The sequence below is a fragment of the Zonotrichia leucophrys genome, chromosome 4 (genome assembly GCF_028769735.1).
Source record: "Zonotrichia leucophrys gambelii isolate GWCS_2022_RI chromosome 4, RI_Zleu_2.0, whole genome shotgun sequence".
NCBI lineage: Eukaryota > Metazoa > Chordata > Aves > Passeriformes > Passerellidae > Zonotrichia > Zonotrichia leucophrys.
In genome coordinates this window covers 16,543,286-16,556,177 of record NC_088173.1, presented here as the reverse complement: position 1 = coordinate 16,556,177, position 12,892 = coordinate 16,543,286, and the positions used below count along the sequence as shown (strand labels likewise).

The window sequence follows — 12,892 nt, the reverse complement described above, 5'->3', positions numbered from 1 at the left end:
GTGACTACCATGTTTGAGCTCAAACAAAAATAAGATTTTATACAAAGAAGTAATCATTTAACCTAGCCTTAGGTGGTTATTAATCTATCTTTACATAGGTATAGAGTACCAGAAACATGACAAAATCTTTGTTGAATTAATCAAGGAACTAACCAGTGGAGATGATGCCAAAATGAAAAGCTCAGGCTTGGAGAAGCATGCTACTTTCTCCTCATCTGGGCAGCTGTGCTTCATCAGAACACAGCAATCAGAAGCAAGTGTCAACACCTGAATCCTGCTTTCCCTGCTGCTCAGGAGAGCTGTGATTGACTAGAACAGCAGAGCAGATTAAAGACAGCTGGTTCTTAATTCCTTCCAGGATGGAATGAAAGTAACGACTTTGCATTGAAACAAGTTTGAATAATACAGATCACCAAAGCTACTATTTTCTTTTTATTAACATGAAGCAACATGAGGACTTCTTATATAGTTTTATGATGCTGGGGAATTTCCTAACAGAAAAATTTATGCCAAAGTAATGAGGAGAAAGAGGATTAAGATATTGCCCTTTAAAAATGGCTTTGATTGTTTTATGACTTTTTTTATTAGTTTTGTTATGATAGTAATGATGATTAATTTATTTTGTTTATTTCAAGCTTATGATGGAGGTTACAGCTCTAATATAGATCCACTACACAACAGTGAAAAAAAAGTAGAATGTTTACATATGTATGAGGGTAGCCATTTTTACTAGAGTCACCCTCTTACAGACTGATAAGGTTTTGGGAGAAATGAGGCCTCCTTGTTTACTGAGGCCACACAGACTCTACTGGGATTAAATACCTCATATTGTTGCTTATATTTCCCTGTGTCCTCCATTTCTCATATTATAGAAATGGCTTTGTGAGGCAGACCCCAAATACTTATGAAGTTCTTCACAACATCCATCACCCTCAAAACTGGGCAAAGGACACTCCTCCCCTTGCTGAGGTGAGCTATTTCTTTACTGACAATTTCATTTTCAATAGCAGTTTCAAAGATTTGCACTTAGTTAAAATAAAAGGTCCAATTTCCGTTGTGGGGAAGGACTCTTCCCATGCTATATTAGAACTTCTCTATAACGCATTTCTTTTCTTTATGAGAGTAACTCTATCCACCAGGAAGCCACAAGCATTATTCCACTGAATTTTGCTTCAGAGGACATATAAACACATACATAACTTTGTTAGTTATCCAGTATTGTTTGCTTCACTAGAGATGTTCTAGTAAATTGCAGTCATACCTAGGAACTAGGCTGGATTGGAGTCTAGCTTGTTGCTGAATATGGTTGTCCAACACTGGAACTTGAATATTTCTAGCACAAAACTGCAAGCCTTCAGAAGCTTGATTGCCAGCTTTTCTAGGTTAAATAATGTACTTTGCGATGCTTCTTTATTAGATCACCCTTCCTGTACCACAGGAAAAAAAAATTGTAAGTGATTAGTACATATTAAAGATAGAAAAAGTCAGCTTGGACTTGTAGTTAGATGACTTACAAGAGTGTGACAGAATTGTGTTTCATCAGTTTTGCAATAAAGCCCAGTAAATCTTACATAAACCTTCAGGCTAAGTCTGTGTGAATCCACAGGGTTCAAATTGGAGATGGGACCAAGTCATGAAAGGAGCAGTCACTGTCCTTGTCCCAGACATGTTAATTAGCTTCTCAGTTTTGGGTAGCTAAAGAGTTTCTGCACAGCTTTCCCTCTTTCTAAGTTAACATCAGACTTGTGACACAGAAAAATTAATAGCTTGATCAATACCTGTTACAGTGGTCTTCTGCAAATCAGCTTTATATGTTTATGTGATACTTCATCAGGATTATTATGGAACATGTATTTATGGTTTTCTTATTTAGGTTTTTCCAAATGCTTTGCTAAGTTTTTTCCTTGGAACAATTTTCCATAATCTAATGGTGATTCTCTACATTTTATTAACTGGAAAAAAAATATGCAGAGTGCAAAACCTTCATTCTTCCATGGAAACACCTTCAACTTTGGTTTTATGCTCTTGGGATACTTCACATGGACTTAAAATTTAAGTTCCTAAACTTGAACACAAGATTTTGTGCAATCAATAAGGAAACTGGGAACTTTTCAAAGAGCTTGGCAAGACAAAAAAACACCTAAATCCATCAGCAAGATCTAAATATTTTGAAGTAATACTTTCTTAGGGTAGTGACCATATACTGTTATGTGTCTGTCAGTAATGAATATAACAAGTTGGTATTTTTCTCTTAATCTTTTACATATCCAAGATACAAACATTGATACTTTTCTTTATCTGTTTCCTTATCTGACCAGAGTAATTGCAGATTAGTTTCTAATGAGAAACATTTGTTTGTCTTTTTCTACTGGAGAGTCAGGAGATGATAAAGACATATGTAATCATATTTTTGTGGAGATAGGTCCAAACTTTATTTAAGGAAAAACACTCAAAATTGTTCTTGCCACTAAAATCACCCATGACCTTGCTTTTTAAAAATTACTTATAATAAAGTTATACCAAGGAATTAAGAGCAGTCTACAAAAAAGTTAAATTCATATTCATGTAGGCATCAATAAAAAATCCATCATTGCTTTTTAATTAATTGGATTCTTTTGCTTGATCAGACTTCAACATGGATGGCAAGAAGCAATAGTTTCTTCAGTGTCACTCTTTATTTTAAATCACTAAGTGAATGCTTTTTCAGTCCCTAATGATCTTCTTGCATAGGGTTAAACACATATTTCAACATGTTCCTGAAATCTTTCGATAAATCACATAATAAAAATTTTCCCTCCTTCATTTGAGAAAGGACTTTGGTGGGACTTCTATTTTTCAGGTCTTTCTTTCTTGAAGTAGTGACTTTGTATTATTATATATATGTTAGCCCTATAGAAGTAATATTATATTCCAAAAGGGAGAGTATGCTGACAGTTATTTGTACCAATAGCCTTTCTTAATATCTCTGTGGTTTCAGGTTCTGCAATGGAGCTGAATATCACTTCTGGTTTGGAAAAGTTTCTTAGTAAGTAAATTGGTATGTGTCTAGGTTTGGGTATCTCTTTATTTTCCTTAATTTCATGGAGAGAGTGTTAAACCACCAGCTACTTCCCTCAGTTTGCAAATGATCCTGCTACAGAATAAAAACAAAATACCAACAGCACCACCACCAAAAAACCACCCAAAACAAAAAATCAGCTCCCCTCAAAAAAACCCAACTCCCCTCAAAAACTAATCAAACAAAAACCAAAAAACATAGCCAAACAAACAAACCAACCAACCAACCCCCGCCCCCCCCCCAAAAAAAATAAAGCAACAACCCAACCCAAACAAAAAACAACTCAAATCCACCCCCAAATCAATAAAACCAAAACCCAACCAAATGTTGGGTTATAAAATAACAAGCAAAATCTCACATAAATATTTGCCAATTACTTCTGGGAAACATGAGTTTTATCTAAATTTTAGTTAGAAAAAAGCAAATCTTCCTTGAGATCTCTAGAAAAACTCTCAAATACTCATTATAAAATCTTCGAACTGCAGCTTCAGCTAATGCTGAGCACCTAAAAAATCAACATCTGTATGGGTATTTTCTGTTTAAGTATTTTTACATCTGTTTCTTGTTTGTTGAAGCAGACCTACTGGCAATAGCATCCACCATACAGCATTTTGCCTGCTGTATTGGCACACGTAGGAAAAGAGTTGTTGAGGACTGACATTTATCTCCTCCCCTTTTCTGAGCATTAGCCCAGGTATCACAGCTTTTTCCAAAACTATTCAGTTTTCCCAGTCAAACACTGCTGTGTTCTGCAAAATCCTATATCTGTGCTATTTTTATCCCTGTGAAGCACATTACATGCTGAAAGCAGCCCAGTGTGACAGTGTTAGGCAAGAGTGCCTGCAGAAAGGTGTTAAATGTGCATAAACACATACTTTGTTTTTCTCCTAGCACCTGCCCAAATCCTCTTGCTGACATGTCGAGTGGTGAAAAACATTTGACAGCATAACTCTCCAGTACATCCCTCTTCTTAATTCTAATCAGTCAAAAAAGTTTTCAATTGCTTCATGAATGTTTCTGGGCCCATACAACAGAAATATTTTTCATGTTTCTTTAAAGCAACGAGCAAATGTATCTGCTCTTTGTGTTCTTCTAGTCAATCTATAATTCAAAGGGTAATAAAATTGTTCAGCCTCTGTCATAGGTCAAAAGCAGCTTTCCTGGGGGCACACAGACTCCTTCAGCTTTCTTTAGAGCCTCACTATAAATGTTTCCTGTCTTCTCTCTGAGCAGCACATGCAATTCTTAATGAATTCATGAAATGGACAAGGTTTTAATGTAAAAATGGTACTTCTCACCACTTTCTCCACCCTCCCATCATAACAAAATTAGCATTTTATAAGGATAGTGTGTAGTACCTTCATCTAGAAAAAGCTTAAATTCTTCCTCATTTTCATCTTGCTGTGGTACCTGTTTGAAAATGTGATGGCTTTCCTGCTTTATGGGGAGTAATGCACAGGCCACATTTCTGTACACAACTCTTGATGCAGCAGGTTTGGAAATATGACTTCAAAGAAAAAAACCTGCAAAGTTGTGATTGTTTAGGCTTAGGAGGAAAAGATGGTGGGCATGAAAACAGTTCAGATACATAAAAGAGGAAGGGAGTAATATATTCTCTGTATAGGCAGAGAACAAGGAAGGAACAAGAGATTTTCACTTGTAATTAGAAGAATCCAATGGTAGGTCATAATTAAGGACTGAAACAGGTTGGAATGTGAGGATACAGGGTGTGTCTGTCTGGGCATGTTTAAGGCCAGACAAACACCTTCCAGGAATCACATGGGATTAGCTGACCCTGTTTGCATAGAGTGGTTGAGCCTGGTGAGCTTCTAAGGTCCATTGACTCCATCCTTGCTGCCTTAATCTAACAGTTTTCAGTAAGTTGGATAAACACCTTAAGTAATTCAGCTTAGTCAGATACCATGAAAAATAATTTTTGAATATTCTCCATATTCCCTAAAAGTTTCATTTTTTCGCTCTTTTATTTTTGCATTCAGGGATTTTCTGTACCAAATGTTCACATTATATGTGATTGTATAAAGTAGCTAATCTTTCAGGGAAGAGGGATGATTAGTAAGATAAGCATGGAAGATTCAGTGAAAACTTCTACTCAATAATGCCAGCTATCAGACCAAAACTATTCAACAGAGCATTTTTATTATGTCATGTACTTTGAGTTAGATAACTCTAATCTCTGCCAGTCCTCCTTGGAGGTGGTCTTTGCCTGCTCTTACAAAGTCTTAGCTTTAGATTGACCTAACCATATGACTGAGGGATGACCTGAAGTCATTTCTGAAGCAATACCTACAGTAAGGCTGCTTTTCATTCAGTGGAAGAGATTTGCCAAGGGAAATTACTCTTGTTCCAATATGCCAACCTCAATAAATCATTTTCTTATTAGCAACATGTTAGAGAATATGTATCAATTTCACTCTACCTGACTGATCTGCTGCTTATCTACAATAAAGTCTCACTCATTCAAATTAAAAACAATAAAGTCACAGCACATAGTCACAGCCCAGGAGGATGACTAGGAATATGAAGAAACCTTTGTATCAGAAGTTCTCAACATAGAACATGTCTACTAAAGAGACAATAGGAGAGGGCATGGTATTTGTATTCAAGATAAGGGGTTTTCTTTCCATTCTCCATCTGAAATACAATTTTCTCAGCCTATAAAGCTGTAAAATACATATTCAAGCCAATAGCAAAAGGCTAAAAGTTCTTATTTCTCAGTCATGTCTTAGAAAGGGAAATAATAAATGCAAATGTAATGTAGTGCAAGCGATGTGAATTTAATGACACTAAAAGAATTAATATAACTGTAGCTTTCAATCAATAAAAATGTATTTGATAATGCTGAGAAGAAAGAGCTTTTCATTATGTATTAATTAAGAACACTTCTTGTTTAAAAAGAGTGAAAAATCACCCCCAAATCTCCCTTGCTCAGACTGCCTTGGGCATTTTTTGAAGTTTCATAATGCTTGCAAAGGTCTTATAATGCTATGTACACCACTAATGAAGCACATTTGTTATAATATTATTTAGAAATGTGAACTCAATGGCTAAATATATATTACAATTCTGCTAAGAATGCTGGCAACATTAATCATCATTCCTTTTACTTTCCCTATGGAAGGAGAAAAAAATATGCTGAGGGCTCACAAGAACCATTCAGGCAAATTCCCATCCTTTTTCTTTTCAGGAGAAAATTTCTTTTTATTATGAAGATGGATTTTACCTAGAATTTTTGCTTCAAGTATCATAAAACTATTTTCACCCACCTTTGCCTACAAATTTGAATTCAGATGTTTAGGTGGATATTTTTATTTTCTCTGTTGTGAACAATAACTCCATTAATTACAAAGATTATTTTAACTTTTTATTGGAATAAGTGAGTACCTTACACCTTAAGTAAACATTTTGGCATGTTGTGATATTACTTAGGGTATCTGAGGGAGAAAGTAATTCATCTGGGACCTAGGACCCTGTAGGAATGCTTGTCTCCTGGACAGTGCTTTGCCTTTCAAAATTAAAAGGCAAAAATCTGCTTTGGGAGTTCTTCTCAATTTCTTCTGTTGACATCCTTCTGATCTGAGAAAATAACTAAGAAAGTTGTGGGACAATAAAATGTCCCACACTAATGTGCTTAGAGTAGGCTTTAGAACTGTAAATTACTGATTTAACTTAGGAATTTCCCACATCCATTTTGTCTCCACCAACTCATTTTCACTCCTACTCTGTTCACTTCTACCCTTATTAAATGCCTATGCCCCTGCTTGGAGAGTCATACTGTAAACTAGATCACTGGAAAAGCTCTGATTAGCAACAATAAAGATAAATACTAAAAAGGAGCTTTAATTGAGTACTAAACCCCCCTCCTTTATGTATATTTCTGGTTATTCTTCACTAACTTTGGGAAAAAAATACTTTACCCAGCCAGGTACATTTTTCTGTAATGAAATGATACTTAAAAAATGGGCAGCCTAGAGAGCTGGAGTGGCAATGGAGCTACTTCTACAAGCCTCTGATCAACCATACAATGAATTCATATAGCATGGAGATTTCTCTGTAAACCATGGATTATTTTTTAAGGCAGAAACCAGGTAGAAACATGATTCAAAATTTGCTTTTGGATGACTTTTAAAGCTAGAAAAATTGATGTCAGGGAAAACAATAGGAACAAAACATGCTGAGTTACAGTCCTCTTCAGTCTTGTTCTCTGGCTAGCTTTACAGGGATAAAGATCCTGAGAACAGAGTATTGCAACAGACAAGAGAGGACACAGATTTATGACTTTTCTTATTTCAGTGTCCCACAGTTTTCAATACTGTTGCAGATTTATTTTAGGTCTTCTGTGGTACAGTGATGTTTCTTCATGATGGCTTGCCTAACTGCAGAGGTCGACTGCTTTCTGTGGGACTGCATGGCTCAGAAGGTCATGGGTGTTTTGTGCTTGACTAAATCTTAAATTGCTAATGTCAGTGAGGATGAAGGGAATAGCTGCAGCTGGTATGCCTTCCTTGTATGTGTTTTCAGACAGGATCCCTCTATACATTCCATAAATGCTTTCAAAATCGGTTCCCATTAAACAAACCAGCATGTGCTTAGGGATTTCAGTAGCTGGCTAAAAGTAATTTTCTTCCAATCAAGTCAGTTTTTAAGGGTATGTGTTTCCTCTATTATAAACATGCTGTTATGCGTTGGAAGACAAAGCCCCAGTTTCCCTCTCCCTACTGCTCCCCCCCTTCTTGAGATACTCCCTTGCTCTGGAATGCAAGACTTTTTATTCATGTCTTCTTTCATTCCCAAGTTTCCAGAGTTACGCCATATTGGTGGGAACAGTGAAATCAGGGAGCGTACCATAACTTTCGCTTAGCCATAGCTCAAAGAAGACAAAGATACTGAGTGCAGGATTGTTTCTTGGAACCAGGGAGTGTTCAAAAATAAAGTTTGTCTTTCCTCTTGCTACATTAAGCTCATACTGTAAAATTTTTAAAAAGTAATGAGATAATGAGTAGAATAATTAATAAATAATGAAGAGAATAAAAGCATTTCTTAATTAATGAATTTATTGTATATAAAAAGTTACATGTTGGTGAAAATAAAATTACTGTCATTTTTAAAATTAGAAATATTTTTTCCACAACAAAACAATTTAAATGTTGTAGAATTGCTATTTCTAAAAGCATCAAAGTGAAAAAGAAATAAAAAGATAAGAGAATTTAGGAACTGGGATACCTATGAGTTACTGTAGTCATAGTGTTTGAAGAAACACCCAAGAAGACGAATTTTTATTTTTTTTTCCTCATGACCTGGTTTTGATTCTTCACAGACTTCCGATTTGGATGAGAACCATGACACTCCTTGAACACATGTCTAATTTGGACTGTAGTGCACGCCATAATCTGTCCCAGCAGGAAGATGTAAACACAGCCATAGAGAGTAGTTGAAGAGAGGATATAAAGTAACAGTTTATTTATGTTCCAGATCACGGTAACTTAAATACTCTTCTTTTCACATTTAGTAGCACTAATGATACCTCTTGCTAATATTAGTGTGGTGCACTGCTAACAGCTGGAGGCCAATGCAACACTTGAGAGTTCAAGGACAAACTACACAGTACAGTGCATTTAGGGACCAAGCTTTATTGCCCATTAAATGGCTATTAAGCAGCAACTCAAAAGTGAAGACTTTTCATCTATGTGTGTACTGCTTGAGGTTAAATTTCAGTTTTAAAAGGAACTTTTTTTTATTTCAGATAAACTGTACATATAATACTTCTAACTGGAAATGTGGAACTGGTCCTGTTTGGATATACAGAGTGGGAAAGATGTTCATACCTATTTCAGATTTATCCTCTGAGATTTCAGATATATCAGATCCTCTATTACATTTTTTGCAAGACAAAATTTTAAATTTTCATGTAAATCTTTGAAGCTGATGATTTTGAATTTAGCAGATCACTTTTATTTTGTTTACAATAAAAAGTCACCTAAGCAAGGATTAATGACAAAACCTGTTACAAACCTTTTATTGTCAACTACAACTAAAATTCATGCTTCCTCAGACAGATTTTAGGAAAAAAAACCATCTCCTTTTCTGTTCCATATTCTCTACAGAATGCCTTCCTGAACTGTTGAAATTGGTCTGGCTATGAAATAATAGTGCTTAACTTCTTTTTCTACCATTCATTTTCAACTGCTGAAGGATTCTTTTCATCCTGTTCTAAAGCACTTTGCTGCTATTAAGTTTAAGAGCCACTAAATCCTCTGGAGATAAAAGTGGCTATTCAAGTGCAAGGTCATTAGGAAGACCTGAAATTTCCCAGTTAGTCGTTATGCCTTCTGTTAGGAAAAATATCTTTAAAAATGTCTTTTAAGAGACATGAAATCTTAGACGCAGCAGCCAAAACCCAAAATTGAATGTGTTAATACTGATTTAATGGCACAATGGAATCTCAATTCCAGACAGAAAAGCAACACTGTAAGAGTACAAAAAACATTATTTTTTAAATTAAGAATTGATGATTCAATTACTCAAATTCATTAATTCCTCTGAGAACTCTGTAACATTCCCTTCTTACCATATTTGGTTTGGTACATTAGTGACAATTACCTCTATTCTTAATCCCAGATGCAAAAAGTATCTGATATCATTGGGCAGTTCCTAGCAGATGGTAACACCGCATTTAGCTCTCAAGAGGCATTGAGGCTAGAAGAAATATTTCTGAACAGTCCTTAGTAAGAAGGCTGTCCTAATTCTCACCCTGCCTGTTACTAGTTTTAAGGGTTACCTTCAACTTCCTCTAAGTAACCAGCTTCCTCTTCCCAAAACCTTCTAGTGAACACTTAGGGAGGTCTTGTGTTTTCTCCTTTCTGCAAACTAAAAGTTTTACCTCACTCTACTCTAATGAACTCATCAAATGGTGATGAGCAAATGGCTCACATAAATATTCTCCTTGCTAATAGATAAAAAATGGTGAGAGAAAAAAAGTACTACAAAAGTTTATTCCAAAGTACAAGTAGTTTTTTTTTTTTTGGTTGGATCTTATGAATTGCTATAGCAGCACCCTGAATAAACTGAATATTATTTGACTTTGGAAATTCAGTATCAGAACTTATTTTTATAAATTCTTGATTGGTTTCTGAATCAGTGAGCTCCTTGTCAGAATACATGCTGCTCATACAAACAGGTTTATACAAAAAAAGTTTTAAAAAAGGTTTATGAAACAAATTAATTTAGAAGTTGAGTGAAAATACAGAATTAAAACATTTACTTATTGTAGATAAAGATCCAAATTGCACACAAAGTGCCAGATTTTACTATTAGCCTTTGCCAGTAAATAGCATATTATTAGAAGTTACACAATCCTCTCACAACTGGTCAGCTGAAAGCTGTGTTTTACTGTTAATATAAGAAGCTTAGAAAAGCAAAAAATAGTTTACATTTATAAGATAGTATTATATGAGTGTATTATTTGGAATAAATAGCCATGAAAGGACCTGTTGCTCAAGCTTCGTGATTCTCTGTGTAACATGTACCCTAGATCTTCAGTATTGACTTAAACTGAACCGACTCCTGTGGGTTGTATCAATCAGATGTGTTTGATCTAACCATCCTTCACTTGCAGGGAGTGAGAAAAATCATGATGGACAACGACCATTTGGTTTGGTTTTAGTCCTGATAACCAAAATTAGATCCAACTAACAAAATGCTCCTTCTGATATATTCTATGAAATCTGGGCTGCCCTTTGCATGGCTGTAAGATGGAGGTTATTGTGATTTGTTTGACCACACAGAAAGCAGACATAGTGTCTGTTCTGAAGACCTTATAGATATCTCCAAGATACTGAAAAACAAAGCAGTTCTCCTCCAAAGAAACTTTTTATTGAAAGTGACCACCTACAGAACCCCCAGGGGAAAGCAATGAAATAATAATAAGCCTATATGAATGACAATTCCATTAATATTCAGTGTTAAACCTATATGGAAGATAACCCTATTACTGCTATTTGTTTGTATTTAGAGGACTCAGACAAAAAGCAAAATGTGAGAATCCATATGAAACAGGAAGGTTGAAGAAATTATTCCAATTCTACGAATTGGAATCTAGCCTTCAGTAAGGCCCTAGATGAAAAGTGAAGTGTGGTAGATAGGGATGGAAAAAGGAAAACAGGTTGATGGAATGAGGGTAACAAGCACACCTCGTGAACAAGAACAAAATTACATATGGCTAAAACTTGAACAGAGTCTTAGCAATAAAGAATAAATTATCAAAGAAAACAAGACCATGCTGCAAGTTAATCAAGAAGTGAATGTCAAATGTGAATATAACTCAAGATGTAGGTGCCTCGGTGAGTGGAGATGAAGAATGTAGCAGTGAGATAGGTTAGATGACTGGTGACCAACAGTCACAGTCAATGTAAGAGACACCATGGTTTTAGCACCTATTCTGACTTTGTCATCAGGGTGCTCCTGAATAGTTGTGCCCATTAAAGGATCTACAGCTTGTTCTTTCAAAGTCCACGCTGTGTCCCTGTTTGCACCAGCTCACCTGCGGTGTGTCCCTGTGAAACTGGCTGAGCTGGCCTCCAGAGTGCTGGGTGTCCCCAGCAGCCACACTATCAGCTGCTCTCCACCATATCAGGATTGACTCCAGCACTGTCCTGTCGGGGGACTTGTCTGCCTTGACCTGTCAGTATTTGCACTGACATTCTGCCTGCAGATGTACTAATGAGCTATTACAGACACCCTAAATTACACACTGATAAAGAACACATGCTGAGTTTGTCAGAAAATGTATCTTTCTGGATACTCTTGAAAATCAGTTTTTCTGCTGTAAAACTACCAGTGTTGTGGATTGTACAAAGCTACACTAATTTCCTTTCTTCACTAAGATGTTTTTATATCATTGCATGATGTGCAGTACGTGTTTGGAATTGAAATATTCCACAAATCAAGTAGAAGAAAACTGAACAAAAACAATTATGACAAAGTTAACTTTCCTCTGACTTCCTCTTAGTTATCATGAATAAAGTTGTATCATCAAGGGTCCAGTCAGCTGTGTCCAGCTGTTTTTTCAGGATACATCATTAGCAAATTCATTACATCAATGAAAAATATATCTGTTTTCTTCCATGTTTTAATGAGTTTTGTACATGAAAATAGGTTAAAAATATGAATAAATGTTAAAGAACTTTCTTTTCATGTGCTGCAAAACACAAACATTAGACTGCTATGCTACTTAAATAAATGCACTTAATATATTTAGTCAAAGTAAACAAAAAAGTAGTTTTTTTAAAAAATTGCTGTGTTCCTAGACTCCTGCAAAAAACAGTTTCCTTGTTCTGATTTCTCCTCTGCATTCACACAGACCTAACAGGCATCTCCCTGAAAGTATTTTTGGCTAGATAAAAGAGTTTTACAGCTCTGGGGAAAATAACCTCACTATTGCTCTTAACTATCCCCTTGATACTTTCATAAAAATGTTAGACCAAACAGAATCTCTCCAGGAAATTCCTAAACTCTAACCTTTTGGGGTCAGAGAATGCAGCAGACAGTTTGTTGTCTTGAACAGTGACCTCAGTGCAATTCTACTCCAAACAAACTTTTAGATGCTATCTATGTATTATCTCAGGGGAATTCAGTGCTAGCCCTTAGAGATCAACAGTAGCACTTTTTGTACCACTTTCTTCACTTTCTGCAGAGAATGAGGAAATGACTCTCAAATCCATTAAGTTCCAAGTATGTTGTAATTATTGCTTCTCTCAGAATAGTCCTAGTTAGGCAAAAATTCTATACTGAAAATTATTTCTGAGAAGACAAAATGTA

At 35.6% G+C, this 12,892-nt stretch overlaps 1 long non-coding RNA gene across 1 annotated transcript; it reads left to right on the top strand.

Moving 5' to 3' along the window:
- Positions 1–378: 378 nt before the first annotated feature.
- Positions 379–8,571, top strand: LOC135447535 (uncharacterized). The gene is made up of 4 exons (XR_010440187.1): positions 379–514; positions 873–969; positions 2,978–3,037; positions 8,394–8,571. It is a non-coding gene; the product is annotated as an uncharacterized LOC135447535 (long non-coding RNA).
- The last annotated feature ends 4,321 nt before the right edge of the window (positions 8,572–12,892 follow it).